We start from the raw sequence: 24,355 nt of genomic DNA on the forward strand, positions 1-24,355 counted from the left end.
AAAATATTTGGAGACCAGATAAACCCTAAACTTAAATTTGTGGGCAAGTTTATACTTAGCTTTTACAAACTCAGTGTGTAGCCCATCCATCAAACTCACACCTCACTTGGAAATACATTTGTAAAAGATTATTCTTTTATATCATTGACATTTTAGGGATAAATGAATTGGTAGATTGATTTGGAAAAATATTTTTAACATCCTACTATTTGAAAACAGAGGACTAAAATAGATTTACTCATAAAACTATGGGTCCATAAAGTTTAAATATCTAATAAGACCAAGTACAATATTTCGTAATATATAGGTTTTGTCCCACATCACTTTTTTCAACAGGATTCCAAAAGAAATTAGAAGTTGGGAGATAAATATTAAACCTTCATCTTGTTTATTTGACTGCATCTTATAATGCATAAGAACATCAGAATTATTTTACTAGTGCAGCTATGAATCCAGGATTCCATCTCTATCAGATGAAATAGGGCATTTTATATATATATTATAATTCTGGGAAAAACATTATATTTCATGAGTAAGTATAGATTTATCTAATAGAAGACCTCCCTTTTGATATTTCTGAGTGCAGTATGTATGTGCAGATAGGTCACTATAAAGCAACTGCATGGTTTCCATATAAATTCTAATCCCTTATGGCATTTTCTTCTTAACCTATGAATATTTAGAGTCTAATTCATGATCCGTTAAGACACTGCAAAAAAAAAGTTTTGGTCATATCTAATATTAAACTATGTTTTGAAATAAAAAAATAAACCAAAGTCATTAAAAAGCCAATAACTGGTCAATAAATAAAAAAAAAATGAGCATTCTGCATTAAGCACTTGCAATTTATGCTTTATGTTGTGAACAAGTTATTTTTTCCAATTAGCCCTACTTGTCTGAGTTTTTTCTAATTTGATATGTTGGATGAATAGTTCTAGAAATTGTCATTAGCAAGTGACAAAGATGACATACTGACCAAAGAAATATATTTCTGAAAGAATTACACACTTCTAAGATTGGCTAATTCTGAGTGGTCAATTTGTTGATCTCTTGAAACTAGTGTATTTCATATTGCCAGCTGTATTTGTTGTGTGGTGCTTTCCAAGAGAAAAAGGGACTTTAACTATTTTAACTGATAACTTTAAAGGATTAAAATATCAAAACACAAAAAATTCTGTAAGCATAATTCATAGTTTAAACAGTATTTAATTGCCTCCAAACAAAATACATGTATTTTGTATACATTAATTTTAAGCCTGTTTGAATCTCAAGATAAATGTCATTAAGATTTCACTAGTGCCTTTAAAAAAAAAAAAAACAAAACAAGCAAACAACTGAATATTGCTTCAAAATATGAAGAGACACACTAAATATTTTTTTGAGTTCCTGTTCCCTCTTGGTCTCAGATAAACAGTGGAACTATTAGCAAGAAGGCATTACTATGCTTGGTGATATTTCATGTGGTATTTGGCAATCCATAGGGGCTACTTCTGCTTCTCTGTAAATAAGATATATAATCTCATGGTTCTCTTTTATCTTGCACATCATAGCAAATCTACAAGAACATCACTTAACCTTGTCTATCTATCTTTTACCTGCCATGTTCTTGCAGATGTGAATAAACAAATAATACAAAATCTAAAGGATTATAATGAGTATGTGATTTTTTTTTTGCATAGCACATGTTAAATGTTGCTCCATCCACAACTGCTTTGAGACTGTCAAATATATTAAAAAGACTGATTTGATGAACACGTATAACTTCTAAACATCTTGGGGAAATGTAAAACATTATGAAATCGAGTGACTGTGAGCTATGACCTACATACTTCAGCTGTAAATTTCCAGTCAAATACATATTGGAAATGTTATGCTAATACTTTCTTGTTCCCTCACACGTAACTGCCTCAGCAGATCAACATGACAAGTGTCGCATGCCATTTTTTGTGAGCCACAGCACCGCCAATTGGAGTAAAATGTCAAGGGGACAATTGATTACCTATTTTTTTAATCTATGAATATGAAGAAACAAGATCACAATCATGCTTAATTCTTTTTAAACTTTCATATCAAATAATAATAATACTCGTTTAAACTCTTCTAGTTCCTCAGGTTTTTTTTGTAAATGGAAGGCTCGTGAGTGGGTGAAATCTGGCATAATTTTCCAAAGAAAATGACATCCATGTCAAGTTGTATTATTGGAGTACCTGATTCTTTCACTATTTAAAAAAAATTCAGAATAACTGGCCAGTTACTTTATATCTATTTACTTAAATGATGTTATTTCTAACACTATTTTTAGGTTTTTATTTTGGGTTTTTTTTTGTGATTTTTTTTTGAAAGAATTGAGATTTTTTTTTTTGCTTGGCAGGAAAGACATGAATGTTTTAAAAATATGAAAATATAAAGCCAGTGAAAGCAGAAAACAAACTGAATAGCTGCATTCTGGCTTCAATGCTAGTGTAAAGCAAGATGTACAAAAATTTCCCAGAGAAGTTTTTTTTCTTTAAGATATCTGTTCTGCATGACATTCAGGCATGCGCCTGAGGTTATAGACTCGGACAAGCCTCTATCCCTGAAGTTCATGATTTTCTTTACTTGTTAAAGAGTACTTATTTAATCATTAATTACTACTCACTTGTGTAAAGTGCAACACTTCACATGCAATTTTGATTTTAATAACATTTAGAAACATCAGCCAAGATGTTATGTGAATGCCAACAAAGAAATATGTATGGAGTTCTCTCCACTTCTCTGAGTAGAGTCAGCTAAATCTGTGTTATTTCTAAGAGATATGCCTAGTGCGTTCCATAAAACTTCCATTTATGGGGATGCTGCTGTCTTTTGACGTTACATGCTCTGCTTTCAGAATACCTTTCTTAATATCTAATCTAAATCTTCCTTGCTGCAGTTTGAGTCACTTTTCCCAAGTGGACAAAGAGTAAATTCTTCCTTTCATTTTTGTCTTTGGTCTTGGTCTCGTAGGTCATGTTTTCTACATCTTTGAAAATTATTTTGGCTTTCTTCCAGACCCTTCTACAAATTGATCACATTCTTAACTACATTATCAAAACCAGTTTTACTACTCCAATTGCATATTACAAACTTCCATTACAAGAAAATAATTATTTCACATCCTGCATATACGTACAATGGCATTCCCTTTTTTGTAACAGCACAGTGCTCATAACACTCAGCTTAGAATTAATGATATCTTTTGTTAACGTTAAATTTATTCCTGCAAAAAGCTCTTATAACATAGCTGTTTATTGCCTACCCTGTGTTAATGAGTTAGTATTCCAATATTACTTTCATGCTGGGGATGTAATTCACTTTGTTATTTCAATACACAATGCTTCTTCATCATGAGCATCTTGAATTCTAATCCTCTTCTATCATTTACTTCCAGTTGTTTAAGAAGTAAACTGTGTTTCCATTAGCTAGACAATTAACAGAAGCATCAATGGTATCTCAAAGCTAAGATATTTTCTACACTTCTCTATAAAAGGCATGCAAGCTAACTTCTGTATGTTCTCTTGAACCACTTACTTACGCAGTAATATTTATGGCTCTAACTGGGTGCGTTGTTGTTGTTTTTAATGAAAATATAGGTTGAATAAAGTAGAAATAAGCAAGTTTATAGGAGTCCATAATACATAAATTTCTAGTTTCTGTCTTAAGAAGTTCTTTGGATGCAAGTTGTTGAAAGTCAGGTTGTACTGGGGTACATGTGGTGTGATGCTGCTGCTTTACTATGTCTGCTCTCTTTCTGCACCTAGTAATAGCTGGTGTCAGTCATAGAAAGAATGCTAAACAGATTTTTAATGTGACACACACATTTTTAAGTAGGATTCCCTAGAAAACCCTAAGCCTATCAAAAATAAAACCTTGTAAAAAGCAAACCTGGGGGCCCTAGTAAAAATGTAGATCACTGAATGTGAAACAGGAAAAAAAATATAACAATAATAATGTCACCAATGATGCATTTAATGATATCTCCAAATACTAACAGAAACAATTCTCCATGCATTACACAAGTTGATGGAAAAGTTTACTTTTGAAGTGTTATCTATTTTATAAAAATAACAAGATATTGACTATGTAAAGCATTTATGCTAGCATTATAAAATCAAAATGTTCTTATTCTTGACACTTTCTCTTGTTGCTTTCTCATTCTTGCAGAAAATGTACAAAGAAAAATGCAAACTAGATAGTATGATGGTTACGAACTAGCCAGTGGCATCAAGCAATAGTGACTTAGATGTGTATTAAGTTCATACTATATATGAAATATATACATATTGCTTGACTGTCAAGATTTACGTATCAGTCATTAGTGAACATTTTATATGATTTGTAGTAGTTACAGAAATACTTAGAAGATTATTCAAAGATCTTTAATATCAAAGCAAGAAAAAACACTAGTGAATTCAAAAATTCTTGCTGTGGACTAAGAATAGACAAAAATAGAACACTAGAAAGTTGCTGTTGTTATGTTGTTATTCTTTTGAAACTTAATAGAACCCATATTAACAGAATTTAAATACTGTTGTGAAAATATAAGACCCTGACACTATTTTGTTTTATGAAATCATCAAATGGGTGACTTCCAATAAAGTCAGTCACATCTTTTCAGGTCCGGTGTGATATATGGACCATGTGCAGGAGACCATGGTTCCACAAAACACTGCTCATGTTTGAGAATTCCCACTCTGAGCAGAGCAAACTACCTTGTCAACAAAGCCACAGTGGCAGTGAGCTAGGTACGTTACGTGGAATGCGTAGGTCATTGTCCAACTTTTCTCTTTTTTGGAGAAAGTTTCTCCTTACAGTATGGTTATATAGCAATGCATTCAGATCTTATTTGCCACTTTTGTCCTCTGTGGGATCTGATAACAAGTCCTCATTCATAACATGGCCTTTGATACGTGCACTGTGGTGAAATTCCTTATGGGCAAAAGGACTCCTTCCCAGGTCTTGTGTCCCTCCAGTGCAGGATGCATCGATTGTTCTGTTTTGCTACCTGCAGTGGGTTTTTAGAACAATATATTCAAATACTTCTTATTCATTCCTTCTAAAAGCAAAAAACCTTAAGTCCCAGGATATTCTGAAGCCTCAGGAGAGGTAGATGCCAAGATGGACCTAACACTGCAGCTCAAAAGGCATTTAGCCGTATTTACTTCAAAAATGATTCAAATAGAAAAGCAATGCAGAATTTTTACTTTTTATTCTGACACAACAGAAAATTGTGCTGGTTTGTCTTTATCAGTAATTTCTGTTCAACAGAGAAGTTTATCTATGTTAAAAAATACACTTGAGGATTTATGGAGTTTGTCTTTAAATTCAGAGGCCTAGAAATGGTTTATAGATTGAAATTTCTGGTCTGCATAAGAAGTTCTATGTATATATGAGGGCTGCTCTGAAATTAATGCTTCATATTTTTATTATGTTGGCCTAAGATGTCAGAGGCAGGTGTTGGTGGGATATCAGTAGAGGCCAGTGATATTTGTTGATGCTTGCCAAATTGTGATGGAGACCAAACAGTGAATATGAGCACAATGATGTGGTGGGTGGTGTTTCAGCTGTGGGAATGGTAGCAGTAGGTCACCTCCACTGGTGCATGTTTTTACAAGTGTGGTATGCAGGCTCTTGTTCTTCACTGACAAAAATACATAGCTAATAGTGATGACTAAGTTGAAGAACAGTGTTCTGTAGCTGAGAATTTTCTCTAACACATAGTGTTCTTGTACTTTGTTGTAGTTTCCATGGAAAAAGATGGAGGCATTGCTTTTAGTACATCCCACATATTTCAATGAACATGGATGAATATGACATGAAGTTTGTGTAGCTTTCAAAAAGACTTTGCAGTCTGACCTTCATTGTCCTCTATAATGAAACAGTAGATGCAGGATATTGGCATAACTTCTGTGATTTCTTAAACTGTGCCTGAATATTAAAGCACTACCTAGGAATGATTAGTAGGCAATCGCAGACACTTATATTTAGTCAATACAGTGGATAAACTAACTAAATCTTAGACAGTATAGTATTTAGTAATCAGGTATGGTTTTCAGCATATCGTTTTGTGTTATGAAAGCAGAATTTTTTTTATATTAACGTCTGTCAAACTCCTGTACAATTCTAAGAGATTAAATTTTTAGAGCTACTGAAATTCACTAGCTTCATTTGTAGTTAGAAAAACTCTGAATTTCTGAAAATCGTGACCTGTGTATTAGAGGTAGGAAGTGTTGTAAGTCCACTTTTATTTGTTGTATTCCATCTGTGTCCAGGAAAAGGCTAACAAGCCTGTACATCTCATCATTCAGGTTAGAGATACTCATATGTACTCCGCTAGCATCTCTCATGATTTTATTTGTATGTCTTATACTAGGTTGTACTAACTGAAACTACTAAACCTTAGAGTCAGGAAAATAGAGGAGAAAAATGGTTTCTAATTATTATCTTTACAAGAAAAAGATGATTATTCAAAATTGGATGGCAAATAAAAAGAGCCAAAATATACTAATCTTCTAAATATTACTTTTTTTTAAAGCTAATTTCATGATGAGGGCTTAAGCTTTGGCAGATTGTCCTTAGTCTGGCCTTTCCATTTGTACATTCAAAGTAACATTGCTGTGGAAAAAAAAAATTGTGTGTGTATGTGTGTTTGTGTGTGTGTGTATGTGTATATATGTGTGTGTGTATATATATATATATATATATATACACATATTTTGAGCTATGACAAGATAACAGAGAGCACATTCATAGAATCATAGAATGGTTTGGGTTGGAAGGGACCTTTAAGATCATCTAGTTGCAGCACTCCTGCTACAGGCAGAGACACCTCCCTCTAGACCAGGTTTCTGAAAAGTACATCCAGCCTGTCCTTGAATGTTCCCAGGGAGAGGGCATTCCATTCACTGGGAAGCCTGTTCCGATGTCTAACCACCCTCACAGTGAAGAGTTTCTTCCTGATATCTAGTCTAAATCTACCCTCTTCCAGTTTAAAACCATTTCTCTTTGTCCTGTCACTACATGCCCTTATAAACAGTCCCACTCCAGCTTTCCTGTAGGCCTTCTTCAGGTACTGGAAGGCTGCTATAAGGTCTGCTTGGAGCCTTCTCTTCCCCAGGCTGAAGAGCCCCAGCTCTTAGGGGAGGTGCTCTAGTCATCTGATCATCATTTATTTGTGAAAAATGTATGTAAAGTAATGTGAAAATCAGATTCACACTATTTGATGACAAATATATGATTTTTCAGTATGCAGTGCTCTTAACATCAATAATAACTCATTAACTCTTGAATTATTAGTTTATCAAGCTGTCCTTGGCTGCAAGTATATAGTATTAAAAGTGGGGCAGAAAAACAGCAGTGTCAAGTTTCATAGTGAATACAGGTTTGTCTTTTACTAACAGTTTTAGCAATGTGCAGTGACCTGCCCTTGGAGTAGCAGTTTAACAACCTTTGCCCAAGAACTCTCTGGCTCTTCTTATATCTTTAATAGTTTACTTGATGGACTATGAAAAATTGCCAGATGACAGTTCTATTTCATTTCTGTCACTGCATGGCTCTGTGTTTTCTTTTTTTTTTCTGAAGGGCACAATGCGGCAATGTTCAAGATAGGTATTGTTTTTTCATCTACTGTCTTGATGCAGTATCTGCTGTGGACTGAGATCTCAGGCCTTCAAAAAAAAAAATCGTGATTACTCTTGTAGATTCTCATGTCCTTCTTACTGAAGATGAATCCAAATTACAATATTTAGATATTATTTTAGGAAATTATTTGAAAACTCTCTGTGATTATTAACGAATTATGTAGCAGATGATATCCCTTTATACACACTAGGACGATTAGCTTACTTATTAGAAATGCCTGTGCATTTACTGACAGCATATAGAATGGAAGAAAATAAAAATAAAGAACAAAAAGTATGAAGGGAGGAAACCATGCAGACTAGATTCACATGTCCACACTTATCATTTAATAAATTTCTCTGTATGACATATTACATAGAAGATTCTTCATTTACAGTTATAGCTGTAAATGTAAATCAAGCAGTTAAATGTATTTCTGTTCATACACATGAATTTTATTTACGTGAGTGTTGGATGTTGCTTTTCCAAATCACAGAAGAACAGAATTGCAGGGTTGGAACAGACATCAAGAGATCATCAAGTCCAACCCTTCTGTTAAAGCAGGTACCCTACAAAAGGTTACACAGGTAGGCATCCAGGTGGGTCTTGAATAGCTGCATAGAAGGAGACTCCACAACCTGTCTTGGCAATCTCTTCCAATGGTCAACCACTCTTATCATAAAAAAGTTCTTCCACATGTTAGTATGGAACTTCCTATGTTCAAGTTTTAGGCCATTACTCCTTGTCTTATCACTACACACCACTGAGAAGTGCCTGGCCTCATCCTTTTGCCTCTCACCTCCCTTTAGATATTTATAAACATTTTTCAGATCTCTCAGTCTTCTCCTCCCCAGGATGAACAGACCCAGGTTACTCAGTCTGTTCAGGCAGTTTAGGATTTTTGTGGCCCTCTGTTGGACTCCAAAGGGATCCCTGTTTTCTTTTTGAACTGTGGAGCCCGGAACTGGGCACAGTAATCTAAATGTGGCCTCACCAGGATGGAGTAGAGGGGCAGGATCACCTCCATTTGGCCTGCTGGCCATGCTCTTTTTAATGCACTCCAGGATACCACTGGCCTTCTTGGCTAGCTCATGGTGAACCTGTTGTTCACCAGAACCCCCAGATCCTTCTCCGCAGAGCTCATATCCAGCAGGTCATCTGCTAACCTGTACTGATATGTGCTATTGTTCCTCCCCAGGTGCAAGACTCTACACTTGCTCTTGTTAAACCTCATCAAGTTCCTCCCTGTCCAACTCTCAGGTCTGTCCAGGTCATGTTGAATGGTAGCAAAGCCTTCAAGTGTGTCAGCCACTCTGCCCAGCTTTGTGTCATCAGCAAAATTGCTGAGGCTGGACTCTATCTCTTCATCAAGGTCATTGATGAAGATGTTGAACAAGATTAGACCCAGCATCAATACCTGGGGAGCACCGCTGCTTACAGGCCTACAATCAGACTTTGTGCCACTGATGACTATCCCGTGAGCTCTGTCAGGATATTACTTGACTTCATCCCTTATTTTAAGTTCAGTACTAATGAACCTCTTCACTTGTGAAGACATAAATGTATAATATGAGGCCATGGTCTTTGTTCTACGTAAGAGGAAAATCAATTCAATTGTCACATGTGTAGCACAAGAAGCATAGAACTTGTGACTCACACCTTTGCATTGCTGTTACTGTTGCCTTGGCTGAGACATACCACCAACCACCTCACTGTACTCATATCCACTGGCTGGTCTCCATCACCATTCAGCAAGCACCACCAAATGTCACTGGCTGCAATTTTTTTTCACATAGAGAAATTCAGTTTCACATCTTTGCTTCATCAGCACTTCCATGTCAGACACCATTTTGTCAGATTGTACCTCTGCTGCCATCTTTCACACAGCAACAAACTGTAATAGAACGTTATTGGTAAGATTCAGCCTCTTCTGACATCCAACCAACACCTGCCTCTGACGTCTTAGACCAACATAATAGAATATGAAGCATTAATTTCAGAGCAGCCCTCCTGGTTATGGCTTCTTATGTATTATACAGGTTTAGTAAATGGCATAATTTGGAGCTGTTGGCGGGGGGGGGGGGGGGGGGGGGGGGGGGGGGGGGAGGTGGAGGGGAATAGACATCACTGAGAATGATTGCCAGGCTTAATCTTGCAGGTCACTCAGCATCATACGGTTGCTCACTCACTCCCCCTCTACTTTCTTGTGGTTGGGGGGGAGGGAAGGGGGGGGAAGAAATGAAAGGGGAAAAAACAAAGGAGAACTCATGGGTTGAGGGGAAAAAAAACTATTTAGTAGCATAGAGAAAAGGGTAATAACTGACATATACTTATGGCAAAGATGTACATTTATATATGTATATAATAAGGGATGCACAAACATTTCTCACCACCTGCCAGTCTATGCCCTAGTCCCCAAAGGAGTGGAACAGAGTGAGATGAAAGAGTAAAGAATATATTATTGCTATTACTTATTATTAGGTTGTAATGTGCAATACATAAATAATTCTGTATTGACTCTTTTTTTAATTATTTCTTTAGGATTAAACTTCTAGTAAAGAAGAAAAATGTGAAGATCCAACCCATAGGAAACATTTGGTGTGATGGAAGAGGTAGTTTTAACTGATTTCTAGTGTGTTTATTCATTTTCTATGCCTTAACAGACCTTTTGCAATGTTCATCTAATGAAAGAAAATACTTTTAAACAATATTTACACTATATGTTCTTATGAATTTCTTAAATATGTTTAAATTTGTTTTCAATTTTTAATCATAAGCTGATCTCCCAAATTTAATTAAAAATTATATTAGATATATACTTAAGATTTTCAGTATATAGTAATTGTAATATGAAATTATTAATCTCTGCCCTTCAGTCTTATACTCTTGGTTGTGGTAAGATCAAATAAAATGTTCACAAAGATGGGCACACTCTTCTATTTGAATAGTAGTTCTTACCAGTCAAATATACCACTGTGTATCAAAACAACTTTAAGCAAACATTAACAAATTCTGCTACTCAGAGTTAAAAGGAATTTTTACTTCTGTTGTCTGTGTTATTGAATTTTATGAGTAAAATGTGACTTCTCTCTTCAGGGATTTTAGGTTTACTTTTTCATAAAAATTGAAAGCCTACTCTCTAGAACAGGCATACACAGCAGAGAAAATAATGCTGGTGACGATATGAAAAAAAAAGTAGGAAAAAAACCGAAAATTTTAGCATCCAAAGACTCTTCTGTATTTACAGAAGAAACTTTGCTTCTCAGTTGCTTCTTCTATTTTCAAAAATATTAAACAGAAATTTACTACATAGAAAATAACTTATAAAATGTGTTTATAAACTAATTTAAATTGAGCTATTAGTTATAATCTGGTATTTCATTTGTTGCTTACTATGCAGTATACTAAGCTACACTGTAGAAAAATGTGTAGACATGCAAGTGGACTATAGAGCATACATAGGTGACAGCTTTCCGTGACGGAATGTTTAACTATGGTGAGACTGAGGAAACTGTTTAAAAAAAAAAAAAACCCATTGTTTTAAATATAGATAGTAAGCTCTTGGATAGAGTCTATTATTCACAAATGGGGTCATCTATATGCTAAATCTATTATCAGAGAATCAAAATGTTTTCACTGCTGTCTTTTTTAAAAATAGTGACATTTGCCCTTGCTTGAGTAAAATTGCTTTGATACGCAGCCCAAATTAATCCTTCCCTGGAAAACAATCTGTGCCTTTAGGATCACATGGTATTTTCAACAATCACAGTGAAATGAGGGTGATAACAGACAAATCCCTCCGGCTACTGCATTTTTTCCTTCTCCTCTCCCCTCAACACAGAAATGATATGACGGAACACACAGAACCACAAATTACTGTAGTGCGCAGTTCCTACTTAATAATGACATCCCATAAGTTAGCAAAAATCTGCCAACATCTGCAAGCTTCTCTACACTGCTGTGAGCTGAAGTTTAAAATCATGTGTGACAGTGCTGTGGAAAATACAATTGATTCCCTTCTGATTGTGTCAGTTCCAAACACAGACAATATTGATGATGCCGTACAGTAATCTTATTGGGCTTGGGCCCAACTGAACATTGGTCTTTGTCAACTCATTATTCCTCTATCAGAAGGATCGCACAAGATTGATCTTGCCAGAAGCTCTTGATGTGTCTCACAAATCACTGTTCTGCTGTTGGCAGGCATATTCGAGTACTGCACGGTAATTGCTGTTTTTTTTTTCTCTTTTCCCCAGAAGGCAGTGACTACATATTGCAAGTCATTGTCATATGAGAGAGTATAACTGTCCTAACAAGATAATGTAGTTAACTGTACAGTATCCGATCATGCCAAAAGATGTGGTCATATGTGTTACTAAAGGAGGAAAATTATTTCAGGAGGTAAATTCTTTTTTTTCCTGATACTCTTTAAATAAATAACCGAAATTCTTAAGTTTTTGGTGTGAAAATTAAATTATGCCACTTTAAACTGCAGCCCAAGTATCTTGATAGACTTTTTCGATTTGTATATATAGAAGCAAATCATACATGGATGTTTACAAGAGCAGTACTACACTGCTAAACTCAGACATTTGAGTGTCTGATGAGAAGTGACTATATCTTGGAATTTTCCATTACACTTTTAGCCAAAAGAAAGTAACCTTTTGGCTCCTAAGTTCTTCCGTTTGTCCATCAGAAAGATCCAGGCAGATTAAGTAAAGTCACTGGCCTAGGTAAATTCTTTCTTTAAGACACAATCAACATATCCACACATCCTCTGGCTAATCTTGGAAGAACACAGGGGGGAAAAAAAAAAAATTCGAACACTTGACACACTAAGTCTGCTAGTCTGGGTAATAGCAAGAGTCTGTACTGGAGTTTCTCCAGGAACGCTTAGACATACTGACTGAAAGTGCCAATGGCAGCCTGTTTCATTTCTACACTGTAAATGGGAGGAATAACAACCCTTGAACAATGAAACTTAAGCAGACAACACTGTCTCCTTAGTCTCTCCATAGATGAGAGCAGGGGCAGGTACAGGGCATTCAGTAGTAGGCAAGAGAAAATATTACTGAAATGAGCTGTGATCCCTAATTAGGATGCAGAATCGAATGAAGAATATGGGGATTCCCACCTTATATTACCTTACCTAATTTAAGGAAACTCAGCAAGGCTCTATGTAGCAGAAAATATGTCAGTAAAATCCTTTAAAAATGGGATAAAATCTCATCTTTAAATAGTATGAAGATGACTTCGTCCCCTATTGAACACTCAAAGATGTTACGCTGTTGTTGTCAAACAGTAATATAAATGTTACACAGGCCGAGATACTGACATAAAAGACTTAGGTAATAAGAGTTCTTGAAGTTGTGGAAACTCTACAGTGATACAAAGTTTTAGAGAATGTTTTTTATGTGAGAGATCCATACCTACTCATGTAAATGATGAGGACATTTATGAAAATGAAGACTGAAATGATTCGACTTATAGGTAGCATACACATACAGCGTAAAATTATTTTATATTACTTAAAAAATACAAAGATCAAGGTAAGGAAAAAAAAAAAGAAAACCTGAATTTCCCTTTATTTCACAAATAGTTTAAATCCAGGGTCTTTCTTTCCTTCAGCTGTACGATGATGGCCATTAGTTGATGACATACTGCAAATGTATGTCATATTGTTTCAGACCAATACTCTGGCTTACAAAAGGCCCTGTAATTATTCAAAGAAAATGCTTATAAATATGAACATTTCATATTAGCCTTCCTTAAAGGCTTTGTGATATGACTTGTCAGTTAAAGAAGAGGAAAATATCAAAGCATGTTTCCAAAATAAAATTTGTATCCAGCAAGAGGCAACAGAGTAAAATAAAAATGTTCAAAAAATCAAATCAGAGCATTGAATTAAAGCTGTGGTCCTGTTACATCTAATGACTGAGTACATTAAATGAGTATAAATTGGTGATTCCTAAAAGAAATTAACATTTAGCTGTCCATATATGAACACTATATGCAAACATAATGTTGAATCCTTCCCCTGATCTCTATTGATGAAACAATTTTAAAAGTATGAGAACCAGCAACAGCAAGATTCCAAAAAAATCCCAAACATGGAGTAAATGCCATTTTCATTTAAAAAGTAAGAAAAATATTGCCATTCCTTACTTTATATAACCATCTAATCCCCAGACAGGCTCTCTGTGGTGAGTTCTTCAACAGCATACTGGAAAAGTTAGGACCTTCGGAGTAGAACTGAACAGATGACATCTAAAGTTCTCTCCAGGTAGCCTCAAACAGCCAACTGAGAAGTGGAGTTCAGTGCTACTCAACTTGGCTGTCTTTTTGAGACCTAAAGGAAAGGCACTTATCTTTTTCTTGGAATGCACAGTCTAGAATCTTTTTTGTGACTTTTCCATGATCATTTCCATACTATACTCTTTTAATTTTCAAAAAGAAAAGGTGGAAACTGTGCGTAGGTTACTCCAAAACTAATCCCTCCTAGTTATTTTCACAGAAACTTCAACAAAGAGCGCAAGAACACTATTTGTTAGAGCAAATTCTCAGCTACAAAGCACATTCTTCAATATGGTCACCACCATTAGCCATGCAGTTTGACCAGCAATGAACAAAAACCTGCATGCTGTGCTTTTGAAAGACTGTACCAACAGAGATGACCTACTGTCGCTACTACTGAAATACACTGCTCACCATGTCACTGTGCTCATATCCACTGTGTGGTCCCCATAAACCTTCAGCAAGCATCAGTGAATGTCAGTTGCAATTTTTTCCACTTGGAGGAATTCCATGCCACACCTTTGCTTCATACACACTTGCATTTCAGACACAATTTCATCAGATTGCCCCTCTGCTACCATCTATTGCGTGGCAAAAAAGTGTGACAGTATATCGTCAGGAAGGTTCAACCTCTACTGCCATACCATCAACATCTACCTCTGACATAGTAAGTCAACATAATAAATAGGATGCATTACTTTCAGAGAAGTATTCATAGTTTGTTTCAGTGCTAGCAGTCAGGTTATCTATTCAGGCCAAGAGGTAGGGTCTGGAGCAGAAGCTGCAAGCTATTAGCCTAGGCATCTTAAAAAGGCAGCACATACACATCTTTAAGTACCTAGAGGACTCTCAAGTTGCTACTGAGATACACTTTTTGTTTTGTGAGACATATATTCCTCATTAAGTGAAATATACTTACTTCTAATTTAGGTAATATTTAGTTCACTAAATTCAGAATAGAATTTTAATAATCTTACAAACGATCTTTTGTACCCTTCTACTTGTTATTTATGTTTAGTTGAATAACCTCCTTGCAAGTTTATTGGCTAGTGTATGTTGGCATCTCCCTATTCACTAATGAAGCTGATCTTGAAATAACTCCTTACTGGGCCATGAAAAATGAGAAAGCAGAAACTTGAAAGTGAAGCAGTGAGCTTTTATTCTATATCTGTGAAGGAGCCCACACATATTCCAGACTGTATTGTCTGGGCTGTTTACACGTTTTACATATTTCTTTTAAAATCTTACTTCTTCACTGTATTGCAGTGATGGCAAACTATTGGTGTAGAGGTCCACTGTTGAAGCAGAAGAGCACTGAAGTATACAATACGGCATCAAGAGGAGAGTGCTCTCTTAGAGATGTTTTTCTCCTATTTTTTTTTTCTTTTACCCATATAAATCAATGTAAGGAAATGTAGACATAAACTATTAATGTTTACAGATACCTCCTGACTAGTCTTATAAAAACAGCACATACCTCTCTGTTGCACCTGAAGGCTACTTCAGTAAAGCCATGGTTTAGGAAGGGTTTAAGCAGTGCGCTTTAAAGGAGCTTTGCTCACACTGGTGAAGCTGTGTATAGTGAGACTGCTTATATATAACTGGGGCCTAATTATAGAGCTGACTAAAAGTAATTAATAAAATTTATTTTCTTTTATATGGCTCCAAATAAAAAATCTATGAAAAGTGATTAGGATTGTAGTCAGATAATGCTGTGATAAATGAGTGGCTTCTCTATCTTTGCCTGTACTTTAAAAAATAAATAATAATTTTGATTTAAATTATATAGTCATACTCAAAACCTAGGTCACCATATTTCCTTTAAAATGGTTTTTGAGGTCTTTTCTGAAAATTGCACAGTTCTTTTTTGTTCCACCTTCTTTATATAGTCAACTGCAATATAACACAAAACGTTGTGTATCACAGACTGTCTTCATATTGATATGGCATACATATCCTTTATTTTCTTTTGTAGTTGATCAGTCTGTTTCTGTCTCTTATTGTTGTTGTTGGTTTTTTTTATGTGACACCTCTGAGATGGTACCCATAGCAACATCCACTAGCACAGGTGAGTCTGTGAAGTTACTGCAGCTATCCGCCAGTCATTAATCTAGCAGTATCTATCTATTCAGATCTGTACAGTTGCTCTTCTGGTCTTTCCTCTTTCCAGAAGTAACTGCTCTGTGCACAAAAATCTGAAAAATAACTCTTAAAGATTTTCCATGTATTTAATGGCTCTTTTTAATCTGTTTAAGCAGTTCTTGCAGATTAAAGTATAGAACGATTACTATGCAAATTAGTTTCCTGAATTTTGAAATTCAGCTTCAACATCTCTGAGTATTTCCAAAATACTAATTTTACGTATAAAAGAGAAAAAAAATTGAAAATCAAATTAAAAAAAAACAAACACAATTTCTTAGTTTTTTATTTTGTTTAAGAACGTAGGTCACATTCTATAAAACTATCTCTGAAATAGTTACAACAAAGTTACCTTCATTTTTCAGTAAAATGTGATTTTTTTTTCTAAGAATGAATGATGTGCTCTAATTTAATATCTTGCACAGTTTTTAACTACTTCAGTACAAATAAGTCCAAACTTGCTGCCAGTCCAGCAGAGGTCTTGTGCTGGCCAGCTGCACACCATGTAAGTTTCATCCAAAGATTAATCTATGACTGAGATTTTAAAATGAAGTTAAAGTGGTTATGGTCAAAAATCCCACTGAAACATAAGGGGAATTCTATCTCTAACTCCCTTAAGTGTTCCTGAAATTACTGCTCCAATTATAGAGCCAAATCCAAGATGGAAGAATTATGTTTTTCTTTCTGTGGGCTACAGTTGATACATTTAAATCCCATTAATTTAGGCCTTTGATACTTGTCTATGACACTTCTTAATTGTTAGTACAAATGTGTTTAATTAATAAAAATTATTTTGACATTATATTACCTTTTTGGTGTACATCATAATCCATGAATAACTGGATGGATACAAATGTTTAGAACAAATCAATAAGTTTTGCATTATTCGTGTTCAATTTTACCAATTTTCAGGTGATCATGCACAGGCTCTTTTCACCAGTGTGGAATGTGATGAAGTCTTTCTGGTAAAGTGCATGTTAGTGGTCATTATCTGTAGCTATATTCATTGAGACCAAAAATGCATATACCCAGGCAATTCCTGAGGTTGGCTAAGGGATTTAAACATGCACACAACTTACCACATATTTCAGAAAATCAAATAAATAAAATATGTACTTGAATGAGGGCGCTAGTTATTCTCCAGTGTCTTTCTCTTGTCTGGAATGCAATACATAGACCTCTGTTAAAGTTATCAAGGCTCATCATAAAATTTGTGTCTTTGTGCTGACAAGTTCATTCAGAATGTGCAAAATATCCCAGCGCACCATTTCATAACCAGAGCTTAAAAAGATTTTGTTCAGATCGTATTGCTGGACCAGTATGATGCCCAGCATTTTAAGTTACTGTCTTCTCAGTTGTGGGGTAGTTTCAAATCACATCAGGGAAAATCTGACTTGATGATTCTCCATTCATTTTGATGAATTAGTAGGATGAGAATGACAAACATATATGTGGTATTTGACTCATAAGTTATTTTATTGTGAGGTTAACTTGTTGAAAAGGTAAGAACTATACTTTGATCTGTATTTAATCACAATATATCAGACACTGGAATTAAAAATTCTGATGTTCAATTCTTCTAAAATTAAAAAAAAAAAGTTGGATATGACAAATATCTGGTAAAAATCTGGTAAATATCTGGTAAAGATCTGGTAAATATTAACATTTCTTCAGGGTTTTATGTGTGATATAGTTTAAAGGAAGATTTCTGATTTACATTACAATGAACAGTATCAGTTAATTATAAATCCTAGAATCTGTATTGAAAAAATCAATGTATTTTTAACTGTGTGCTTTGGAGGCAAGACAATTACACAGAAAAATTTATTTAGAATTTTCAATTATGAAAATAGTTTAAAAAAAAAAAAAAAGGAAGTTCTTGTGCCTGGTTTTGTTTTGTTTTAAACAGGAAAATATGAATTTCAACATTAGTGAATAATTTATTAGGTTGTTTTTTTAACGTTACTTGGTAGATAGATAAAACACATGCATGATCCATTAAACATCTGCTAAATACACAGATTTCAGTTATCTTAAGGTACAACCTGAGCTATACAGTCAAACTTCAACACCTTTAAAAGTAGAAAGTCACCTTTTGAACTTGTGTACATCTGCATCTTTGATTAATTGCACATCAATTTAATTGCTTAGTTTAGGGTACCGTTGAGACAATACAGATTTAATTTCACTTTAAAACAATGAGAAATTCTGAAAGCACGTTTCACACCTCACATATCTGAAACTATAAGAACAATGTCTTATCATGATTAATCCAGTAGTTACATGCAGAATAGCTTTGCAGAGACTGTAGCATATAATCTCAGAGGTAGTGGCTGAAATTTAAGATTTGTTCTGGGAACTGGCATCTTTTTTACTTTCTGTAGACATTCTAAGGCTGAGAAGAGACTTGAGTTAGACCATTTTTACTACAGCTGTCAGGAGTCACTTCTATGTCTAAAGAGTCCAAAAAGCTGAGTTTCTACTCTGAAATACTGAATAGAAATCCCTTATAACAAACCTTACCAAGTATAATTAAAGGCAAATTCTGCTAATTAGTAACAAAAGTATATGGATAAATGTATGACAGATAATAATAAAATTTCCTTTGTAAACTGTTGTTTCTCAGTAGCTATGTCAATTGAGAGATGCATTTCATTGCATATGGCTTTCATCTTAAAGGCAGAGAACAATTTTTTGGTCAACTTCTTAATGAAATTGAACGAGACATCTCTCATAAAACTTCTAACTTCAGTAGACATTTAGACATTACTTTCTTCCTTGAAAAACATGGATGAATGTTTTAAAGAGTTTCCAGTCATTAAAAGGAATGCAATCGCAACATTACTTTCCTAGTAACCAGACCAATACTCATTGTGAATGCCTTCATCTGTAATAGGTCCTACTGATTTCAGTGAAACTATTTGATTAGTAGAGCACGGGTGAACACAAACCAGAGTGTTAAAGTCTGTTCCAAACCTCTCTCAACATATTTTCATAAACACATTTTAGAAGCTGATCCTTAACAACTTTAATATATGTTTCCATTTAAATCGTTGTTGCTAGACCAATTTATATAATCTTCAGTGTAAGCACCACAGCTAAAGATTTAAAATGGATGTGTACCATATTCAGATTTTCTGGTTGGACAGAAATAATTTCAGACAATATAAATTGAATTGTTTATTTTATCCTCTTCGCTCACATTAGATTACTGTCCTGTGAATGTGCTACTCAAATGGACAGTGAGGAAGTCCAGAACTTTATTGAGTACTGGGACTTGTATAAACTGAATCTTGCTAGATCATATTGTATATTACAGATGATTCTTGTGCTAGTTTACAGATTGCATAATGCACAGAGTGCTAATTATGTTCAAGAGCAACTTCAAAAGAAAAGAAAGTACTTAGTATAAGAAATAAATCTTTTTATTAGGTAGAAATTAATTGGTTTCAAATTCTGATCAAATCATGAGATTATATCCATATTAACACAGATTAATTTACTGTAATGAATGCTAATAGAACTAATTATAATCAGGCAGTGTTGCACTGAGTGAAAAATTTCATAATGGTTCCTTTCATATTAGTAGTACATTATGTGCATTTTTCAAAAATACAAAAAGTAAGAATTAAGTTAAATGTGTTTTATGGTGAAGGTATGTTAAAGAAATTTGGAACCTAGTTAATGGGATGAATGAACTTTTGCCCTAATGAAAGTTGGCTTGGTACAATCCTTCAAGCATCTAAAACCCGTTTATTTTTTTCTGTAAGATCCACATGACATCCTAATATAGTGTAAAATCTCAGAGTGTGGAAGTTCTCTTTGTGATTTTTTGTTTTTGTTTTTGTTTCCTTGTTGTTTTTTTATTTTATTTTCTGACCTATAGTCCCCATGATGCTTGATGCTAAATCATGAAATAATGAATACTGAATTACTTACGTCTTTTTCAATTTCCACTGAAAATGGACTTTAATTCAAAACTATGTCTGGTTAATTAAACTTTCCATGATCTAATTTGATCTAATTATTTCTATAAATTAAGATGTAACCAGAATTATATCCTAAGGTAGAACTGGGATATAGTTACACATTTTTACTTAGATGGAAGGAAGTAGATCTTTATCATTCTCTCCTATTAACTCTAACCTTGCTGGCCACTTTAATTAAGACAGCTCTGCAAACTAAATGATGAACAAAGAACTATATTTTCAAAATGTCAGTCAGGTTTTGTTTGTTGGCTTTGGGTTTTTTGTTTGTTTGTTTGTTTGTTGCTTTTTTAAAAAAATGTAATTGATTTTTCTGTAGACATTTGGGACACTATTGTGTTTCCCTTTGCATCTATCATGATTGGTTTTAGCACAATAAAAGCAATTGATATGATTCTTATTCAATGTCCTGTACATATTTGAACTCTGTTTCACTTCTGTTTAATAATGACACTAAATTATAACTTAAATTATTTTATTTTTTCCTACACAGCTCTGCTTTTTTAGAAGATTTGCTCTACTAAACCATACACAACATGATTCAAACATTTACAACATGACTAACATGACTACATTCTCAAAAAAACTGGGAAAGCTCCCTGTAAAATTATTTTATTTCGTCCAAATTAAAATCAAATTGTGGATCAATTTGTTCACCAAGAATATTTGTTACCTTCTGAAAATGCCTGTTACTCCTTATTTTTTTTTTATTATTATTTTTTGGCTACTTTCCCTAAGTTGTTGCTGTCCTCCTTGTGAATTATAGAGTGAACACTCTATAGTAGAGAGTACTCTAGCTCAGGAAGAGATCAGGAATTAAATTCTTTACTACAAACTCTCAGTAAAAAACTCAGTGTAACTGAAGAGGGATAATAATGTACTCCTCTTCATCTTGTTGATTATTGATCAATTGTTGTTTTTTTTTCCATAAAAAGAAACCAGTCATTTTGACATATTGAGGAAGCTTAAGGAATCTTCAGAAACTGAAATCTCTCCAAGCACAGTATAGTAGAAATATTGATCAATGTTTGCAGTTTTTCCAACAAAATCATCTTGAAACACGTGCAGACACAAAAATCCTTTCAAAATGCATACAAATTAAATGAATATGTATTTGTAATCTTCCCCAGTGACATTCAGAATTATGGATTTTAAACCATTCCATTAGAGTCACACCCTCTGTGGGAGAATAATATAGTAGATGTAAAGCTAAGTAGTTGATAGCCTTTCATATTTTGTGTACATAATTGTTACTTTTTAAATCTAAGATTTACTTGTGATTAGAATTTTAATATCTAAAATCCATACATTCTCAAAAAGTAAATCAGCTTAAGTTTCCTTTTCTCTCATCATTCTACAAGTGAGGAAGATCTCTTCTGATTTTCTGTGACTGCACAGGATCCTTCTCATATGATTTTATCTTAATTTTTGATCCTCATACTAGCTTACTGAAATATTTTATCAGTTTTATTTAATTAGATCCTAATAAAAATCATTTTTTCTTACTAATTATTCAACGCTATAAGAATACTTATTACTATGCAGTGGTATCATGGAATGGAAATGTAAAATTTATTTGCTTACACAAGTTTTTCTTCATATCTTTGAAATAAATTGTCTAACAGCACAAGGTGTTCAGCATTTCTTGTGGTATTTAGCATCTCATAGGCACTCTGGAAACAGCCTCCAACAGCTCTTTTCACTGGCAAGAAAAGATGTGTTGTACCAATTTACATTAAAAAACAAAAAAACCCACACAAACTCATCCATTAGGATTAATTAATACATAACAAATATGAAGCATTAATCCATTTTCATAGCATATTTAATTTTCAGTAGTAATATTCTGCTCTAATATTACAGGGACCTTGCTAGAAAAGAGGACAAACAAGGGTTTTGAGAGAGTGAAGACTAGAAAATAGTCCATAAAATGATCTTTCTCCATTAAAAAAAAAAAAAAAAAAGGAGAGAGAGAGAGAGAGAGAGAGAGAGAGAGAGAGAGAATTTGACATGGCAATAACAGCTACAGCATAAGCTACCTGACCTTGCCCTTACAATGACCCCAACCTTGACTTGTAGGGACACTCTCCCTAGGGATGAGAGGTATGTTATTACATGTTATTTCATTACAAGGCCCTTGCTGAGCAGAGACTGCCAAATGGACTCAATTAAGTGTATCTTGTGATGTGGATTACTATCTACCAGGGTGAGTTGATACTAGCAAACATTTTTCATTCTCTTCAAGTTTGACTGGATATGAAAAGCATGTGCGTTAGTCATTCTATGACACTTCACTGCATGATTTATATCTATTTAGAAAAATCATAACACTCAGACTTCAGTTGTGCACTGCAATCTTTTCTCACTCTTTGTCCTTCAGCAAGAAATCTGTATTCACACTCAAGGATTATGTAGTCAGACCTCACCTTCATTTTTCCAAAAAGAAATATTACATCAAAATGCTGTTATATTCTCTGTTATATTCTGATGATCAAACTGTTGTTTAGCATTGAGAATAAAGTTCAAATATGTCACAGACATATTTATTCTGATCTCCTCTAAAAAAGTTGTATCAGGGATAAAAGATTGAGCACTCATGAGAGCTGGGTTAATATGGTGCTTGTTTAAAATCAGTCTTCTCGATTAAAACAACACCTGTTGGGTAAAATGAAGAATATTATCTCTCTCTACATATATATTATATATATATATAAATAAAAAGTATTAAAACATTTTCAGTATGTTTTCTTTATATAATAGTTCTCTAGAAGTTATCTTCTGGAATGTCTTTTAAAACTTGTGGGAAAATATTCCATTGGCTGCAATGTAGTTTGGATCAGACATGCAAGATAGCATTGAGTAAATTTACAAGCCATTCCTTGCAAAATAATAATAATAATAATAAATAATTTCATCAGATTTTTAAGAACTACTTTTTATTTTATTTTTATATGTATGCATAATATATATATATATTGGCCAGCTAGTTAATAGCTAGGATCCTGGAGAATGCTGGAGTTTTTATAAATATTTCTAGAAGAGTCTCCATTTTTCTTTCATGTCTGTCAAATGCAAAAGGAAAAACAACATTCATTTGGTCTTGAAGGTAAAAATGGCAAAGACTTTGTATAGGAAATAATTACGTATGAACCCCTCTTTGTATGTCATAAAAAATTAATATAGGTTGAAAGTAACAAATATTTTCCCACTACATCGTTGTTTCAAATAACTATGCGTGCCTTTGACTAGACCATATTTCCTCCTGAATGTCTTTTTGAAAATTTATATAACATTTATATACATACAAAATATTTATTTAACATTTGCCTTTTAATTTTTGATGTTTCAGTAACTTTTGCTATTGTAAAAGACAGTCTAAATTTTGGAAAAAAAATTGCTAAAACAAACAGAGATTGCTATGTTTTGTTCAAGTGTCATTTAGAAATAGATAATAAACAGAATATTGGAGTGGAAACATTTCATCTTGAATCCATCTAAGTCTCTTTGAGCACTAGCTAGTCAAATTTGACTGAAAAACTTCTGATTGAATGCCACTGAAATTTTTTTTTTAAAAAAAAACAACTACCTCACAAGTAAAAAAGGACCTGACTTTACAGATCTGATACCATTTACTCCTTAACAATTTTGCATAATCAGAAGTCCAGCAAAAGCTGTATTCTGCTTTATTTCTATCTTTCATTTTCATTTATTCATATTTTAGCAGGTGGTAAAAAAGAACCAGATGTAGCTGTAAAACACAACGCTCCAATGCTTGGAATAGGTTTATGTTAAAATCATATTTTGAAATTTTAGTTTGGTCATTATAATTCCTATGATTTCTTTCAAAGTAATATGACCATTCACTGTTAGAGACCTAACTTCTTGGCAAAGCTCATGTGATAATAAATTGCTTGCTACTAATATGCGTTTGTGCATGTTACGAAGTCTAGCAGTTTTTTTATGTTTTTTAATGCAGTCTTCATTAAATGCAGTTTTTTAATGAAAGTCTTTATTAAATACAACCTGATAAACCAGTAGGTTAGAATAACTGCTTCAAAAAAAGATGAAGGTAGTGGTACAGAATCATATGAGAAATTTCTTTAGTGTTTACCATTTTTCTCCATTTTCAAAAATTCTAAATTAATTAAAGAATTTTAAAGGTTAAGTGTTACAGGATCGTTCTGTCAGTTGCAGTAGCAGCTGCCTTTACAAAATAACTACAGATAATTATAGTCATTTAACTGAAAGTACTAAGCCGCATCATGTAGAACATAAGCCATTTATCATTATTTACCTTA

The 24,355-nt window shown here is 33.9% G+C and overlaps 1 long non-coding RNA gene across 1 annotated transcript in view; it reads left to right on the forward strand.

Moving 5' to 3' along the window:
* The window catches only part of LOC124417983, a 107,498-nt gene extending 84,851 nt beyond the window's left edge, over positions 1-22,647 (forward strand). The window contains exons 4-5 of the long non-coding RNA XR_006939360.1: positions 10,180-10,250; positions 11,895-22,647. This is a non-coding gene — a long non-coding RNA (uncharacterized LOC124417983). The remainder of the gene's footprint in view (positions 1-10,179; positions 10,251-11,894) is intronic.
* Positions 22,648-24,355: the final 1,708 nt, after the last annotated feature.

The sequence above is a fragment of the Gallus gallus genome, chromosome 5 (assembly GCF_016699485.2).
Source record: "Gallus gallus isolate bGalGal1 chromosome 5, bGalGal1.mat.broiler.GRCg7b, whole genome shotgun sequence".
Classification (NCBI taxonomy): Eukaryota; Metazoa; Chordata; class Aves; order Galliformes; family Phasianidae; genus Gallus; species Gallus gallus.